The sequence below is a fragment of the Bombina bombina genome, chromosome 1, assembly GCF_027579735.1.
Source record: "Bombina bombina isolate aBomBom1 chromosome 1, aBomBom1.pri, whole genome shotgun sequence".
Taxonomy (NCBI): domain Eukaryota; kingdom Metazoa; phylum Chordata; class Amphibia; order Anura; family Bombinatoridae; genus Bombina; species Bombina bombina.
Genome location: NC_069499.1, coordinates 1013014014 through 1013030723, shown reverse-complemented (window position 1 = coordinate 1013030723; position 16710 = coordinate 1013014014).

Genomic DNA, 16710 nt, shown 5'->3' with positions numbered 1-16710 from the left:
GTCCTGATCGGTCTTCCCAGATGTGGCGATCCTTGGCAACGGTCATCGACGGCGGCGCTCCTTGGTGAAGGCTTGGAGGTTCCTCTTCATGCGATCGTCCACCTCACACTGAAGATTGAATTCAAGGTACCCCATATTTATTGGGGTACCTTGCATTCCTATTGGCTGAAATGTTCAAAATCAGCCAATAGGATGAGAGCTACTGAAATCTTATTGGCTGATTTGAACAGCCAATAAGATTTCAGTAGCTCTAATCCTATTGGCTGTTTTGAAAAATTCAGCCAATAGGAATGCAAGGTACCCCAAATTGTTTGCGGTACCTTGCATTCAATATTCAGTATACGAAAATCAGAGGAGAGGAGCCTCCATGTCGCTGAAGACCACCGCTGCCGCGAGGACCGCCACCGCCATCACAGATGACTACCACCGAGAATTGCCACATCTGGGAAGACCGCTCCGCACCACCTTCGCTGTGGATAAAGATGATGGGTTGTTTTTTTAATTTTTTGTTTTTTAGATTAGGGATTTTTGGGCAATTTCAAAAAGATCTGAATGCCCTTTTAATGGCAGTGAAAAATAGCTGATTGCCCTTTTAAGGGCAATGCCCATACAAATGCCCCTTTAGGGGCAATGGGTAGTTTAGGTTTATTAGTGTTAGTTTTTTTTTATTTTGGGGGTTTGGTGGGTGGGGGGTTTTACTGTTAGGGGACTTTGTTTATTTTTAATGTAAAAGAGCTGATTTCTTTAGGGCAATGCCCTACAAAAAGCCCTTTTAAGGGCTATAGGCAGTTTATTATTAGATAAGGGGGTGTTTTTATATTTTGGGGGGATTTTTTATTTTTATAGTGGTATTAGTTTATTTTATTTGTTTTATTTTGTTTTATTTTATTTATATGTTTTATTTTTTTGTAGCTTGGGGGGTTGCATTTTTAACAAATAGACTGCTCCCTGGGCAGGCTTATCAACTAGTAAAAACATAAATACACATACATACACATATTTAGAAATGTATATGTATGTGTATATACATTATAGCTCTTTACATTCAAATACCATGTCATATACCATACACTTTTAAACCTTATAATTATTTTTTGTATATTTATATTAATAATTATTATCAGATAGTGTATACATGAGTGTAATAGTTTATTTTAATGCATTTATCTTGAGTTTGGTGTAAATTTATTTAGCTCTAACCCTTTACGCTAACCCAAAGAGTGCAAATGTAGTGTGTGATCGTGTTTACTTTCATCTTGTAATATGAGTGTAAGGTAGCTTGGGCGCTATTTCCATATTGCGCGCTAACATTACTGCACCACTTGTAATCTAATAATCTAGCCCTAAATCCACTAAATTGCAAGTGTTTTGGGGAACCATATCCCTTATACCACACACATGCATTTTACTGTGGGAACCATATTACCATAACTTACTAGATAACTGACTCCTTAGTTAAAAATATATTCTTTGTTGTAAAATCACCATCTTTATTGTATTATAAATCATAAACTAAATAATCATTGGACTTTTGGTAAAATTACACCAATACCATCCAGTCTCATACACTTTACATACCTCTCCCCTACTGCTCTAACAAGCACAAGCCTCTATACTACAAAGACAACTAATGATGCGTTTAGCACCAGTGGCAGTTTGGTCAATAACACGTCTCTTCATGAGATGAAAGAATAAATTTGGTTCAACGGGTTGTGAATTCACAAAGTAAAAAGTCAGTAAAAATAAAAAAGATTTGTTAAAAAAAAAAAAAAAAAAAGCCTGTAATTTTACGTATAGATAATTGATAGATAGATCGACAGACAGACAGATTTTATATTTGCTCTTCTTTTCCTCGTATCTTACTGTTTATTTAAGGTTACGTTACCAACCAGCATTTGATTGGTTGCAGTACACCATGTTTCCAATCATATATTTTTTTAAGGTCATGTAAGTAGAATGGCTTATATTAGTCATGATATAAACATTTTCTTGGAATTAAATATGTGTAAACATGCAAGCGCTGATTAAAGTAGATAATTTGGTCAGAAACAATATAAAAGGTGCTGAAATATATAGTAATTACAAAATTACATTAATTGTATAAATAAGGGAACTAATATAATATTAAAACAATCTAAATACTTACAGTTGTGTAGTACTTTACGGCCTGGAAATACACCCAGTTACTGAAAAGGGAAAGTATAGACTAACCGTGAGCACCTGAATACACTTCAAGATGTGACCCACCTGCAGTGTGTAGTTAGGAAGAGGAAGTCTTGCAATGTTGTTTAGCAGAAGAGAGTTGTCAGTCAAACTAAAGCCATACACTTAAAGGGACACTCAATAAAAATTAAACTTTCATTATTCAGATAGAGCATGCAATTTAAAACAACTTTCCAATTCACTTCCATTAACAAAATGTGCACATTCTTTTTTGAGTCACCAGCTCCTACTGAGCATGTGCAAGAATAAGTGTGTATGCATTTGTGAATGGCTGATGGCTGTCACATGGTACGTGTATGCATTTGTGAATGGCTGATGGCTGTCACATAGTACAGGGGGAGTGGAAAAAGACAACTTTTAAAATTGTCAGAAAAAAAATCTACTATTCATTTGAAGTTCATACTAAGTGCTATTGCATTGTCTTGTTATCTTGCATTTGTTGATTATGCAAATCTACTGTGTTGACTGGCCCTTTAAGTCAGTCCAGAACAAGCAACTAGCAGAAAGGCAAGACAGAAGCAAAGTCAGTTCAGAAACGGGTTCCAGGGCATCAGTCAAAGATCATCCATACTAAGGACTAGATTACAAATGGAGCGTTATCGTTAGGGTAAGGAGTGATCATTGTGTTTTTTATGCACAATCCATATTACAAGTGGTGCGCTATTCAAATTACTGCAAGTTCAGGTATGGGTTGCGTTGAGCAGTAATATGCGCTTGTATTTCAAGTTGAAAGTAAATGCAATCGTTTTAACGCAATCGCATTTACAGCTCAAACATTTTACACATCCTTTAAATTCTCGTAAAGAGTTTGTCCGGAGGAAACAGTTGCACTAAACTACCCTATTAACCTCTAAACTGCCCCCCCCCCATAGCAAACTACCTCTTTACACTATTAACCCCTAAACCGCCACACCTGTCACCTCGAAGTAAAGCACTACACTATTAATCCTCTAAACTGTCACACACCCCACTGCAAAGTAAAGCACTACACTAATAACGCCTAAATCATCACACCCCCACCGTGTAGTAAAACACTTCCCTATTAAACCCTAAACTGACAAACACCAATGCAAAGTAACGCACTACACTATTAACACTTAAACCGCCAGCTTCCCACTGCAAAATAACCCACTAGCATCTAAACCCCCTAACCAAACACCTCCTAAATTAACCCAAAATAGACTAACCCTACCTTTACAAAAAAATACCTAACAACCTTTAAACAAAATAAAAACTTACCTGTGGAAGTAAACCAAATCTAATCTTACCTTTAAAAAATAAATAAATACCATTACTATTAAAAAAAAAACTTTCATTACTATTTAATAAAAAAAACTACTATTGCCAAAAATCAACAACACATTACCATTAAATAAAAAAAAACTATGCCTATATTAATACCCCAAAATAAAAAAATACCCCAAAATAAAAAAACTATTCTTATACCTCAAAAAAAAAAAACACCCTAAAAAATAAAACTATTCTAAAACTAAACTTTTGTAGGGCATTGCCCGAAAGTAATCAAGCTATTTTGGTGAAAAAGATAAACACTTTCTAACATTAACCCTCCTACCACCACCCCAAAAATAAAAAAAGTATCTTAAAAAAGCTACTGTAAAAAGTGTACTGTAAAGGGCAATTAGCTCTTTTGCTGTCCCTGCAAAATCTTAAACCCCCCCCCCCCCAAAAAAAAACTAACACTAAACCCCAAGATGGTACTCACCAATGATGATGCCGGCGCTCCATCTTTATTCCGGAAGTGGTCCTTCATCCTGGCGGCGGTCCATCTTATCTTGTCTCTGAGTCTGGTTCAGTAGGAATCACAATCATGGGAAAGACTGCTGACCTGACAGTTGTGCAGAAAACCATCATTGATACCCTCCATAAGGAGGGACAGCCTCAAAAGGTAATTGCAAAAGAAGTTGCATGTTCCCAAAGGGCTGTATCAAAGCACATTAATAGAAAGTTTTGTGGAAGGAAAATTTTTGAAGAAAAAGGTGCACAAGCAGCAGGGATGACCGCAGTCTGGAGAGGATTGTCAGGAAAAGGCCATTCAAAAGTGTTGGGGACTTTCACAAGAGCCACCACACAAAGACGGATCCTGACATGGGCTTCAAATGTCGTATTCCTCTTGTCAAGCCACTCCTGAACAACAAACAACGTCAGAAGCATCTTACCTGGGCTAAAGAAAAACAGACCTGGTCTGTTGCTCAGTGGTCCAAAGTCCTCTTTTCTGATGAGAGCAAATTTTGCATCTCATTTGGAAACCAAGGACCCAGAGAATGGAGGAAGAATGGAGAGGCACACAATGCAAGATGCTTGAAGTCCAGTGTGAAGTTTCCATAGTCTGTGTTGATTTGGCGAGCCATGTCATCTGCTGGTGTTGGTCCACTGTGCTTCATTAAATCCAGGGTCAACGCAGCCGTCTACTAGGAGATTTTGGAGCACTTCATGCTTCCTCCCGCTGATGAGCTCTATGGGGATGCTGACTTAATTTTCCAGCAGGACTTGGCACCTGCCCACACTGCCAAAAGCACCAAAACCTGGTTCAATGACCGTGAGATTACTGTGCTTGATTCGCCAGCAAATTCGCCTGACCTGAACCCCATAGAAAATCTATGGGGCATTGCCAAGAGAAAGATGAGAGACCTGAGACCGAACAATGCAGAAGAGCTGAAGGCCGCTATTGAAGCATCCTGGTCTTCCATAACACCTCAGCAGTGCCACAGGCTGATAGCTTCTATGCCACGCCACATTGAGGCAGTAATTGCTGCAAAAGGGGCCCAAACCAAGTACTGAGTAAATACAGTATGCATGCTTATACTTTTCAGAGGTCCGATATTTTTCTACAGGTATGTACAATCTTTGTTTTATTGATTGCATGTAATATTCTAATTTTTTGAGATTTTGGATTTGGGGTTTTCATGAGCTGTAAGCCATAATCATCACAATTATGACAAATCACGGCTTGAACTATCTTGCTTTGCATGTAATGAGTCTATATCATATATTAGTTTCCCCTTTTAAGTTGCATTAGTTAAATAAATGAACTTTTGCATGATACTCTAATTTTTCGAGTTTCACCTGTAGATAATCCACTAATATTTGCTAATTTGGATTTTTTTAAATCCTATTTTTAACCATAAAATGTTGATAGTCTCTATTTTTTTTTGTTTATAATGTAATTTTTAGGCATTATATAAACAAAACAAATTTGTTTTAAACGGGTTAAATCAGTAGAGTGGAATCACAGAATTTGTGTCTGGTTGTCCAAATTGCCCCCCCCCCCCATAGATTCTCATTTTTTATTATTATTTTATTAATACATTTTAATACACAATAAAAACCATAAAATAAAAAATTGTTCACAAAGTTGTGAAAGTGAGTATTGCAGGGACCCTCAAAAAGAATCCAAAAATCCACTAAATGGCAACACAACTAGTCATTTATGGTTGTCTGCCAAACAGGTTATATGTGACAGGAATTAATAGCCAGCTACAGCAATCATATCCTGGACCACCTTATAAAATAAGCTATACAAATATTTTAAAAAGATACAAGCTATGACATTATAGCTCTTAGACTCAAGTTGCCTTAAAGGGACATTATACACTCATTTTTTTTCTTTGCATAAATGTTTTGTAGATGATCTATTTATATAGCCCATAAAGTTTTTTTTTAAAATAAATGTATAGTTTTGCTTATTTTTAAATAACATTGCTCTGATTTTCAGACTCCTAACCAAGCCCCAAAGTTTTATGTGAATACTGTCAGCTACCTTCTCCAGCTTGCTCCTGTTTGTGTAAAGGGTCTTTTCATATGTAAAAGAAGGGGAAGGGGGGGGGGAGTGTCTTATTTGCCACTTGCAGTGGGCTTTCCAGCTACCTTTTCAACAGAGCCAAACTGACAGCTTCTAAGTAAGTTTTTAAACAGTTTTATACTGGATTTTTATATCAGTATCTGTGCATCTTATTCTTTATAGTATTGTCTATTACATGCAGTTATATGAAAATGAGTGTATACTGTCCCTTTAATGCAATTTCTATAAATGTACAGTGTTTTGTTAAATCACTGGATGTTTAATAAAACAGCCAAAGGCATAAAAAAACATGTTTGACAACCAATCAACTACTTCACAGTCTGTATTTCATTGTAAAAAGTATAAGCAGGGATAGAGGCGCCAATGGTGCAGGTAAATGGTGGTACAGATGGTAGTAATAGCCCAGTATACACAGGGTACTCACATTTATTGAAGGCACTCACTTGTACCTATAGAGACGGGCTGGATTTTAGCAGCAATCCAGCTGGCTGATCCAGGGTGAACTGGCTGGTTCGTGGGTGTTAGAGTGCAGATACTCTAAAGTAGCATAGCAAGGCAGTACCATATATAACACTGAGAGTGGGTTTATATAAAAAAAATGGATTTATTTAAAACATATAAAAAGGTTTACCACTCATCATAGTGTTAAAAAAGTAATTGGTACATCAGGAATACATGCGATGCGTTTCTCAGTTAAAAACTGTTTCCTCAGGCCTGAGGAAACAGTTTTTAACTGAGAAACGCATCGCATGTATTCCTGATGTACCAATTACTTTTTTAACACTATGATGAGTGGTAAACCTTTTTATATGTTTTAAATAAATCCATTTTTTTTATATAAACCCACTCTCAGTGTTATATATGGTACTGCCTTGCTATGCTACTTTAGAGTATCTGCACTCTAACACCCACGAACCAGCCAGTTCACCCTGGATCAGCCAGCTGGATTGCTGCTAAAATCCAGCCCGTCTCTATAGGTACAAGTGAGTGCCTTCAATAAATGTGAGTACCCTGTGTATACTGGGCTATTACTACCATCTGTACCACCATTTACCTGCACCATTGGCGCCTCTATCCCTGCTTATACTTTTTAGATCTCCTCCTACTGGATGCTGATAGAGAGCTGCTTCCTTGTTCAGCCAGCTGGATTGCTGTTAAAACCCAGCCTGTGTCTACCGGTACAACTGAGTGCCTTCTCATATTGTGAGTACTTAGTGTTCACATACGTTTTGGTATACTAAAAATCTCCATTGATCTGCACCATTGGCGCCTCTTTCTTGTTGCTTTTTCTTAACAGATGTATTTCATTGTATTAGTTTTCTGACACTTTCATCCATGTTTCTGTTATTACAGAATGAAAACAAATAAAGCTAAAAAAAAATCAGCTTGATCAAGTTTAACTCATTCAAAACACAAATCTTCAAATATGTGCCTCAGCAATATTTGCATACTATATCCAATTTGAAGTTGTTTTTTTTTTTACAAATTTACATCTATTGTCTTTGAGCAACATTAGCATTAACATATTGACAGAACATGAGAATATGAATAAATCTTTTCCCAAACGTGCACCTGTTAAATTCAAAACCAAGTTCTTAACTTGAATACATTCTACACTGAAAACTACAAGGTATTGAATGTCTAATGTTGTACACAACATTCATTTTTTTTTTAAATCTTGATGAGGATTCCACAACAGCAGCCAAATGGTTGAAGGCTATTTGCACATAATATGTAAACGAGATTTTAAAGTATGTTGTAATGGAAAAAAAAATCCTTTGTTCAAGGTGCATCTATGATCTATACGTGTACAGAGGAAAGACTTCATGAGTTATGTATCGATTGGAGGAAAGAAGGAAGAAGAGTTTTATGAAAGGAATCTATCATATGTGTGTTAAAGGGATACTAAACCCAAATTTTTTCTTTAATGATTCAGATAGAGCATGCAATTTTAAACAACTTTCTAATTTACTCGTACTATAAATTTTTATTTGTTCTCTTGCTATCTTTATTTAAAAAAATAGGCATTTAAAGCTTAGGAGCCAGCCCATTTTGGGTTCAGCACCATGGATAGTGCTTGCTTATTGGTGGATACAGTTAACAAACCAATAAGTAAGCATAACCCAGGTTCTCAACCAAAAATGGGCCAGCTCTTAAGCTTTACATTCCTGCTTTTTAAAAGAAAGATAGCAAGAGAACGAAGAAAAATGTATAATAGGAGTAAACTAGAAAAATGCTTAAAATTGCATGTTCTATCTGAATCATTAAAGAAAAAAATTGGGTTTAGTGTCCCTTTAAGTTGTGTTATTACAATTCAAGCATTTTCCAGAAAAAGATGAAAGTTGGAACAAGAGGAAAGGATCTGAAACAAAACCAAAAAAAATCTATGTTTATAATGTAAATAAGCCTTTTATAATAACTAATTATTTTTCAGCTTTAAAGGGCATTGAGACAGCTTGTAAAACTACAATACTTTCTGTAATCTTGTAGTAAGATTTAAATTTGAATATTCTGTATACATTAACACCTTGTTTTTCAATTTTCAAAGTTCTTGTAACACTTGCCTTTTTTGGATGAGCCATTTAAGATTTCCAGATAGCAAAATGTACATTGTTTTGCAGTACAATTTTAAAATGATCTTTTTTTATCTCTTCTGTTGAATCCAATTAAGAACAGAGATATATAAGCTTCTACAAGCTTTAAACAATGCAGACAGGAGTATATACTTTCAATTCTCACGGTAATTGAAAAACCCACTCTTTTCAGAGTTAAATTACAGTAAAAAGGAGCAAAAAAAAAAATGACGAACGTATATTATATTACACTGTACTGTAGATAATTAAAATGTTATAGTATAGTGTTTTTCATGTCCCTTTAATTAAATAGAATGTGTAATCTAGGTAAATCTGATACTTCTTGTCACATTCTATTACAAATACATGCTTGTATGCTTGTGTAAAGGCAGGCAGGAGACACACGAGCATCAGAACTCATTTCTTCTGCAGAAGGTTCATTCTAATGTAGTTATGAAGGTTACCAGGACAGCAGGATAGTTATTCCTGCGATAGGCTACAGTGTGTTTGTTTTAAGCACGTGTAACAATGAACCTTTCACACAGCTTGTGCTTCCTTGTATTGTGCAGAACTCTCCGCGGAAGCTTCTCCCTGTGCCTGATATTGCAGCATGACACTTTCTTGCTATTTTTCTTGTTAAGTAAATGTAACAGCAGTCAGTTTCAGCGTGATATTAAACATGTCATTAATCTTCACTGCCCCTCCCCACTCTCTTCTGCACAACTGACTGTGTTGTTTTGTTATCGTTAATGAAAAAATACCACTTTACCATTAACTATTGCAGACAATTATGGTCCTAAAATAAGTTTTAGTATTATACAGCAATTATACATTAATAATAAACATCTCTACTAAGCAATGCTTTTTATCTTCTTTATTTGACTTTACCACCTCTGCTAGAAGACTGATTTTGTACTTGATAAGACCAGTAAACATACAATATTTATCTTCATATTTTGTTTGTGTACTTTAAATAGTTAATCTAACTTTGAATGACACAGAGAAATACTCTTTTAAATGTTTAATTACTTGTCTGGCTGCTCCAAGCTTTCTGTATCTTGTTTGTTGCTAGAGACATTTCAGCCAACCATGAGCTAAATTATGAGTGGAGGGGTATTTTGTGTTTGCACATTAACTCCACTAGAAGTAAACTTTTTGTGTGCGTTGGGTAGCGCGCATATTACATACGGTATATATACATATATGTATATGAATATCTATTTAAAAATACTTAGAACATTGGAATGTACAATATTTACAGTACATACACAGGTAAACACTTTTTATATCGTATAAATATGATTTTTCATGTTTTCAGCTACTTGACTGCAAATGACTCCAATACACTTGTATATATAGATATATGTGTGTGTGTGTGTGTACATATGTATGTACGTGAATATATGTCTGTATACACACACACACAAACACATATATATATATATATATATATATATATATATATATATATATATATATATATATATATATATATATATATATATATTTAGACATGTATATGTATGTATCTCTCGGTTAAAGCCCTTTGCATTACTTTTGTTTTCTAACTCCTGAGACCTCATATCTTTGAGCCCTTATAACTTTTTTATGCAATATTTTTTTTTAATAATTTTTATTAGACAGTGTTATTATGAGTGTAACTGTACTTCTAATTGTATTTTTGATGCTTTTTGTAAACTGAAGTCGCACTATCCCAACGCGGGTTAAATTCAATTGAGCTAAATTGAACACATTTATTTCTACCTGTAGTATGCACGTTACTTTCAACGTATGCAAAGAGCTGCGATAAACCCCTTTTTGCTCATGTGCAACAGTTAGCGCACTACTCGTAATCTAGCCCTATAGGGGGGCCACCTAACCCCAGTTGAATGGCAATAGCATGTGTTCCATGTAACGTGCGCATATGCACTTATTACCAGCAGGCAATGTATGCAATAGCTTGCAATGTGATCACTGCCGTTTGGTAAGTAATGTGCGTGCGCATGTTACAGAGACTGTGCACTATAACTAATGAATCAGACTGTCAACTTCTTGATGGTTGTACCACGACACCACAACTGCACTTAGGGCCAGTGGGGAGAGCCCTGCAGAACTGATCAGAAAAAGGTCCTTTAAAAAATAAAATTTACTTAAAAAGTTGGATTAAGTATTTAAAGGACACTTTAACAAGATATGAAGAGAAATATTTGACTTTACAGTCTATTTAATATGAATTTAAATGCTTGATGGTGAAAAATACTCATATGTTAAAAGGGACAGAAAAATAAAACTTTCTTTTTTTCTTCTTAAATATCTCTTTATTAGTCGCTAACCATGTTCAATACACATAGTTCCATCTTAATGTCACACATGACCAAAAAACAAAAACTTAGATGCAGAGTTACCACAAAACACAGTATGACATTAATTTGTCGGCATTTTTATACTCGACGCCTAGCAGTAAAAGAAAATAAAAAAAAATAAAAAAACAAAACAAAAAAAAACAACACTCTTAACCAATCCCTGGGATAATTAGTATTATATCTTGCCTGCATTTGTTATCCATGTATATGGAAACAACTCTAATATGACCATTTCTGCAAAGCTAGAAGAGGACAGGAAAGGCGATAAGATCTGTTTTTGTATGGGTATAGAGTAGGACTTAAAGTGATGGTAAACTCTCCCCTTCTTAAAATCAGATCTGGAATGTAAGCGCTATTTTAGATGAGGTTTTATTCATCATGTGTAATGAAGATGCGCTATAACTTAGTTATTAATATAGATATGAAATTCAAATACCCCACATTACACCACCCACTTCAAAAGTCAATTTTCCTGTCAGCTAAATGATTGAATTACTCTCCAATCAATGCTCTAGCTACAACAAAAGGGCCATATGGGGAGAGTGCTGATTGGACAACAATTCAATCTGTTAGCTCACAGAAAATTTTACTTTTGAAGTGGGCGGAGGAGCATGCAGTATTTGAATTTCATATCTATAATAAAAAGCATGTTATACTGCATCTTCATTACAGCTAATAAATTAAACTCCATCTAAAATAGCGCTTACATTCCAGATCTGATTTTAAAAAGGGGAGAGTTTACCATCACTTTAATAATGGGGTACCATCCAACTAAAAATTTCTTAATTCTTTTTTCTGAAGAGTCCTGCAGATGATAGGATTCAAAGACAATCTGTTCTTGAATAGCTTGAGTAACCACTGAGAAAGCAGGCTCTCTTTTAGCTTTCCAACTCTTTAGTATAATCTGTCTTACTGCTAATAATATGGTGTTTAATGAACGTACCCAGTGGCTATCTCTATTATTAGGAGTCTCAATTAATAGTACAATGTCTTGGAACGTGAGGGGTGTAGACAAATTATAATAGTTATTAAACCAGTATATAGTAGAAAACTAAAACTTTCTATCATGCATATGAGAGCTCCTTGTTTAAACTTTTTATTTTTTTTAAATAAAAATATTATGATACATTTTAAATGCCCTCTTTTCCCCATGACTCATATTGCGACCTTTTTGTTTCTTAATTGAAAAGTTTTCAGCATCCTATTGGGCCCTGGATTTAAACTAAATGTAGACCCAACAATAGCCTCACTGAGGACTCGCTTCCATTGAGTCGTTAAAAATGGAGCCGTAAGCTACTGAAGTGGCCAACAGCTAAAAGTACCAGGTATACATTCAAAAAGATAGCGTGTTGCGTGGAGTCGTAAGTTTGCGCTGCCAACAGATGTCGGATTTAACAAAAAGCGTGCCATAGCAAGTGCATTGCCATGGTAACCCGACCTTAGTCTATAAAAAAAACGGTTTGCGCCTGTGCTCTTAACCTGTGATCGCCTCTAGAGAGAAAGACAAAGAAAATAGTTGTGCTGGTAGGAGTTTCATGATTTGGAAAGTTTGTTAAAAGTTAATGGAGAGTTGTAGTTTTTTCTTCCATAGATTCTTATTGTGGGCCTCATATAATATTAGGAACACACACACATCCATACATTAGTTAATTAACATACATTAGTTTTCACACATAAACACACATATACAAATACATTTTTTTTATACAAACACAAATCACATTTAGATTTTATTTTTATTTCATTAACCCCATATCCCCATCTGCCTTTTTTAGTTTAATTAACCCCCTATCCCACTTCCCATCTTCCATTTAACTAACCTTCTCTTAACTATAACATATTTTATTTTTTCTTATTTCTACATTTAAACATGTGCATTGTGTGCAAAATTTGCAATTTCAATGGGAAGCAGGCCTGAAAAATCTCCTTTTTCCTCTTTTACACCTAGTTGAGCTGGGTGTAATTTTTTTTCAATGTATTGACAGCCTCCGACAGTGTATTAACGTTTTGCGGTTTCAATGGAAACCTGGTATAATTTAAAGATTAACGGCTTCTAATACTTTCTATGGGACGCAAAAATGTTTTCGGCAGCCAGAGTCTGACAAATACACAATAAAAAAGGCAATGCATAATAAAAAAGAGAACAGAATGGCGCCTCATGTGTAGAACAACCAGATAAATGTTGATAAATCAGTTGATGAAGCAGAATGGGTACTCACATTTAGTCAGAGCACCCTTGTGTGCCAGTAGACACAGACTGATATCAAAGGGCGTATCAGCTCACCCACTCCAGTTGCTCCCAACCAGGTGTAGCTCTGAATGAGGGATAAGAAGCAAAGGAACGCCCATTGATATCAGTCTGTGTCTACTGGCACACAAGGATGCTCTGACTAAATGTGAGTACCCATTCTGCTTCATCAACTGATTTATCAACATTTATCTGGTTGTCCAACACATGAGGCGCCCCTCTCTTATCTTTTTTATTATAAAGTTCTTCCAGAGTCTTCTGTGAGGAGGAGTGAGGCCATCATTACACTTCCACCAGTGGATTTTTATAAAAGATATTTTGTGGACAATATCCTACAGCATTGTACATTGAACCGATGACTTTTTAAAATTGTATGTTAATTGCATATTGTTATCAGGTTTGTGGTCAAACCCAAGCCCACTTTGTGTTATATATATATATATATATATATATATAAACTTCAAAGAAAGAAGAGGCACTCACAGGACTTAATAGTTACGACTTTTTCTTAATCCATATGTGTAATATGTTCAGCGGTGAACATATTACACATATGGATTAAGAAAAAGTCTTGACAAAGGTCCCTGTGAGGACCGAAACGTTGACTGAGACTGAATCTTTACTGTTGAAATACAAATTAAAGTATTAACTATTAAGTCCTGTGAGTGCCTCTTCTTTCTTTGAAGTTTCTACCTATCTACCATAGAGAGCACCCAGGCAATACACGTATACAGTGAGTGCTTGGATCACAAAACTGAATATATATATATATATATATATATATATATATATATATATATATATATATATATATATAGCACAGGTGCCCCCTCTGTTTCCTAACCACCAAAGAAAGGCAAAGAAATAGCACTTTAAATTTAAATGAGCATTAGAATATTTTCTGGGAAATTGTTAAGAGAACAAGGGTAACCCTGATGCTCAGAATCCACTGTCAATATTAATGCATTTATGAAAAGCTCCACTATGTGGAGTACGGCTTGCCTCTGTTGGATGCACTCTAAAACATAAACACAGTCTCCAGTGTGACAAGCTCACCTCCCTTTTGTGGTGCACAGACCAGACTTACAATTAAACTGGAAAACTTTTTGCATGGTGGAAAACCCAGCTCCTGCTGAGCCTACTCACGGAACCGCTTTTGTCAATCCTGGCGTCCATATGGAGTACTCCATCCACTGCCACTGATAACCACATACAGCACCACGCTGCTGATACGTCACAACATCCAATGACGCAGGGGGGAGATCACATGTGAGCCGCTGGGCCAATAGAGGAAAAGCCGACTGCCCCAGGAACGAAGAGGCCGATTCAAGGCAAAGATCAAAGAACAAAATCCTAGCTTGTCTGACACGCAGCACCCAATTGATCCTCCGTGCCTACTTTGTTTAAAGGATGTACAATAAAAATTGTTGTTTTATGAAGAGACCGATCTCCATTCATCTTTTCAGGGTTAGTACAATTTTCTCTACTCCTGTATCATGTGACAGCCATCAACCAATCACAATTCAAATACTGTAAGTATAACCTGTGCACTTTTGCACATGCTCAGTAGAAGCTGGAGCCTCAGAAAGTGCACACATAAAAAGAAAATGCATGTTTTGATAATGGAAGAGTATTGTTTTTTTCTTTAAATTGCATGCTTTATCTGAATCATGAGACTTTACTTTGACGATAGTGTCCCTTTAAAGGGATACTAAATCCAAATTTGTTCTTTCATGATTCAGATAGAACACATAGAACATGCAATTTAAGGCAACTTTGAAATTTACTCCTATTATGAATTTTTCTTCATTCTCTTGGTATCTTTATTTGAAAAAGCAGGAATAAAAGCTTAGGAGCCGGCTCATTTTAGGTTCAGAACTTGCTGAATGGATGACTAAATGTAGCCACCAATCAGCAAGCCCTATCCTAGCCCTGAACCAAAAATAGGCCGTCTCCAAAGCTTTCATTCCTGCTTTTTCAAATAAAGATACCAAGAGAACGAAGAAAAATTGATAATAGAAGTAAACTAGAAAGTTGCTTAAAATTGCATGCTCTATCTGAATCATGAAAGAAAATATTTGGGTTTACTATCCCTTTATGCTTAACAGTCAGAAATTGGAAAGCACAGGCTGATACCACGGCCCAAATGTTGTTAGATCATGGCCTCCATTACATATAGAGCGCCGCCTGCAAAAGCAGGCGACGCCGGTTTTTGCGATGTTTTGGTATCACATATATGGCGTAGCATACAAGTTACACCCATATATTTCACCCGTCGCTCGCAATTTTTACTCCCATAGGCTAACATGGGACCGCATCGTAAATTGGTATCCAATATCCAGCGCAAGGCATTATGTGGTTAAAATGGAGAAATCTTACTTCATTTTTACCTCACCATAAAAGGCAGCTGTAGCAGGCCTTGTGCTGAGTATGGGAGCACCGAAACTCCCGAAAATGCCTGCAAAAATAAACTAACACCTAACGCATGCGCAATGTCTATCTACCTGTCAACCGCAATCCCCCACCGCAATAACTAATAAAGTCTATTAACCCCTAAATCACCATAGCCCACACCGCAATAAACCTATTCTAGCATTAACCCCTAAACCGCCATAGCCCACACCGCAATAAACCTATTCTAGTATTAACCCCTAAACCGCCATAGCCCACACCGCAATAAACCTATTCTAGTATTAACCCCTAAACCGCCATAGCCCACATAGCCTATTAAATGTATTAACCCCTAATCTGCCGCCGCCAACGTCGCCGCCACTATTATAAAGTTATTAACCCCTAAACCTAAGTCTAACCCTAACCCTAACACCCCCTAACTTAAATACTATTTAAATAAATCTAAATAATATTACTATTATTAACTAAATTATTCCTATTTAAAACTAAATACTTACCTATAAAATAAACCCTAAGAAAGCTACAATATAATTAATAATTACATTGTAGCTATTATAGGATTTATTTTTATTTTACAAGCAACTTTGTATTTATTTTAACTAGGTACAATAGCTATTAAATAGTTAATAACTATTTAATAGCTACCTAGTTAAAATAACTACAAATTTACCTGTAAAATAAATCCTAACCTAAGTTACAATTACACCTAACACTACACTATCATTAAATAAATTTAATTAATTAACTACAATTACCTAAAATTAAATACAATTAAATAAAATAAACTATAGTACAAAAAAAACAACACTAAATTAAAGAAAATAAAAAAAAAATTACAAGAAGTTTAAACTAATTACACCTAATCTAAGCCCCCTAATAAAATAAAAAAGCCCCCCAAAATAATAAAATTCCCTACCTTATACTAAATTACAAATAGCCCTTAAAAGGGCTTTTTGCGGGGCATTGCCCCAAAGTAATCAGCTCTTTTACCTGTAAAAAAAGAAATACAACCCCCCCAACATTAAAACCCACCACCTACACACCCAACCCTACTCTAAAACCCACCCAATC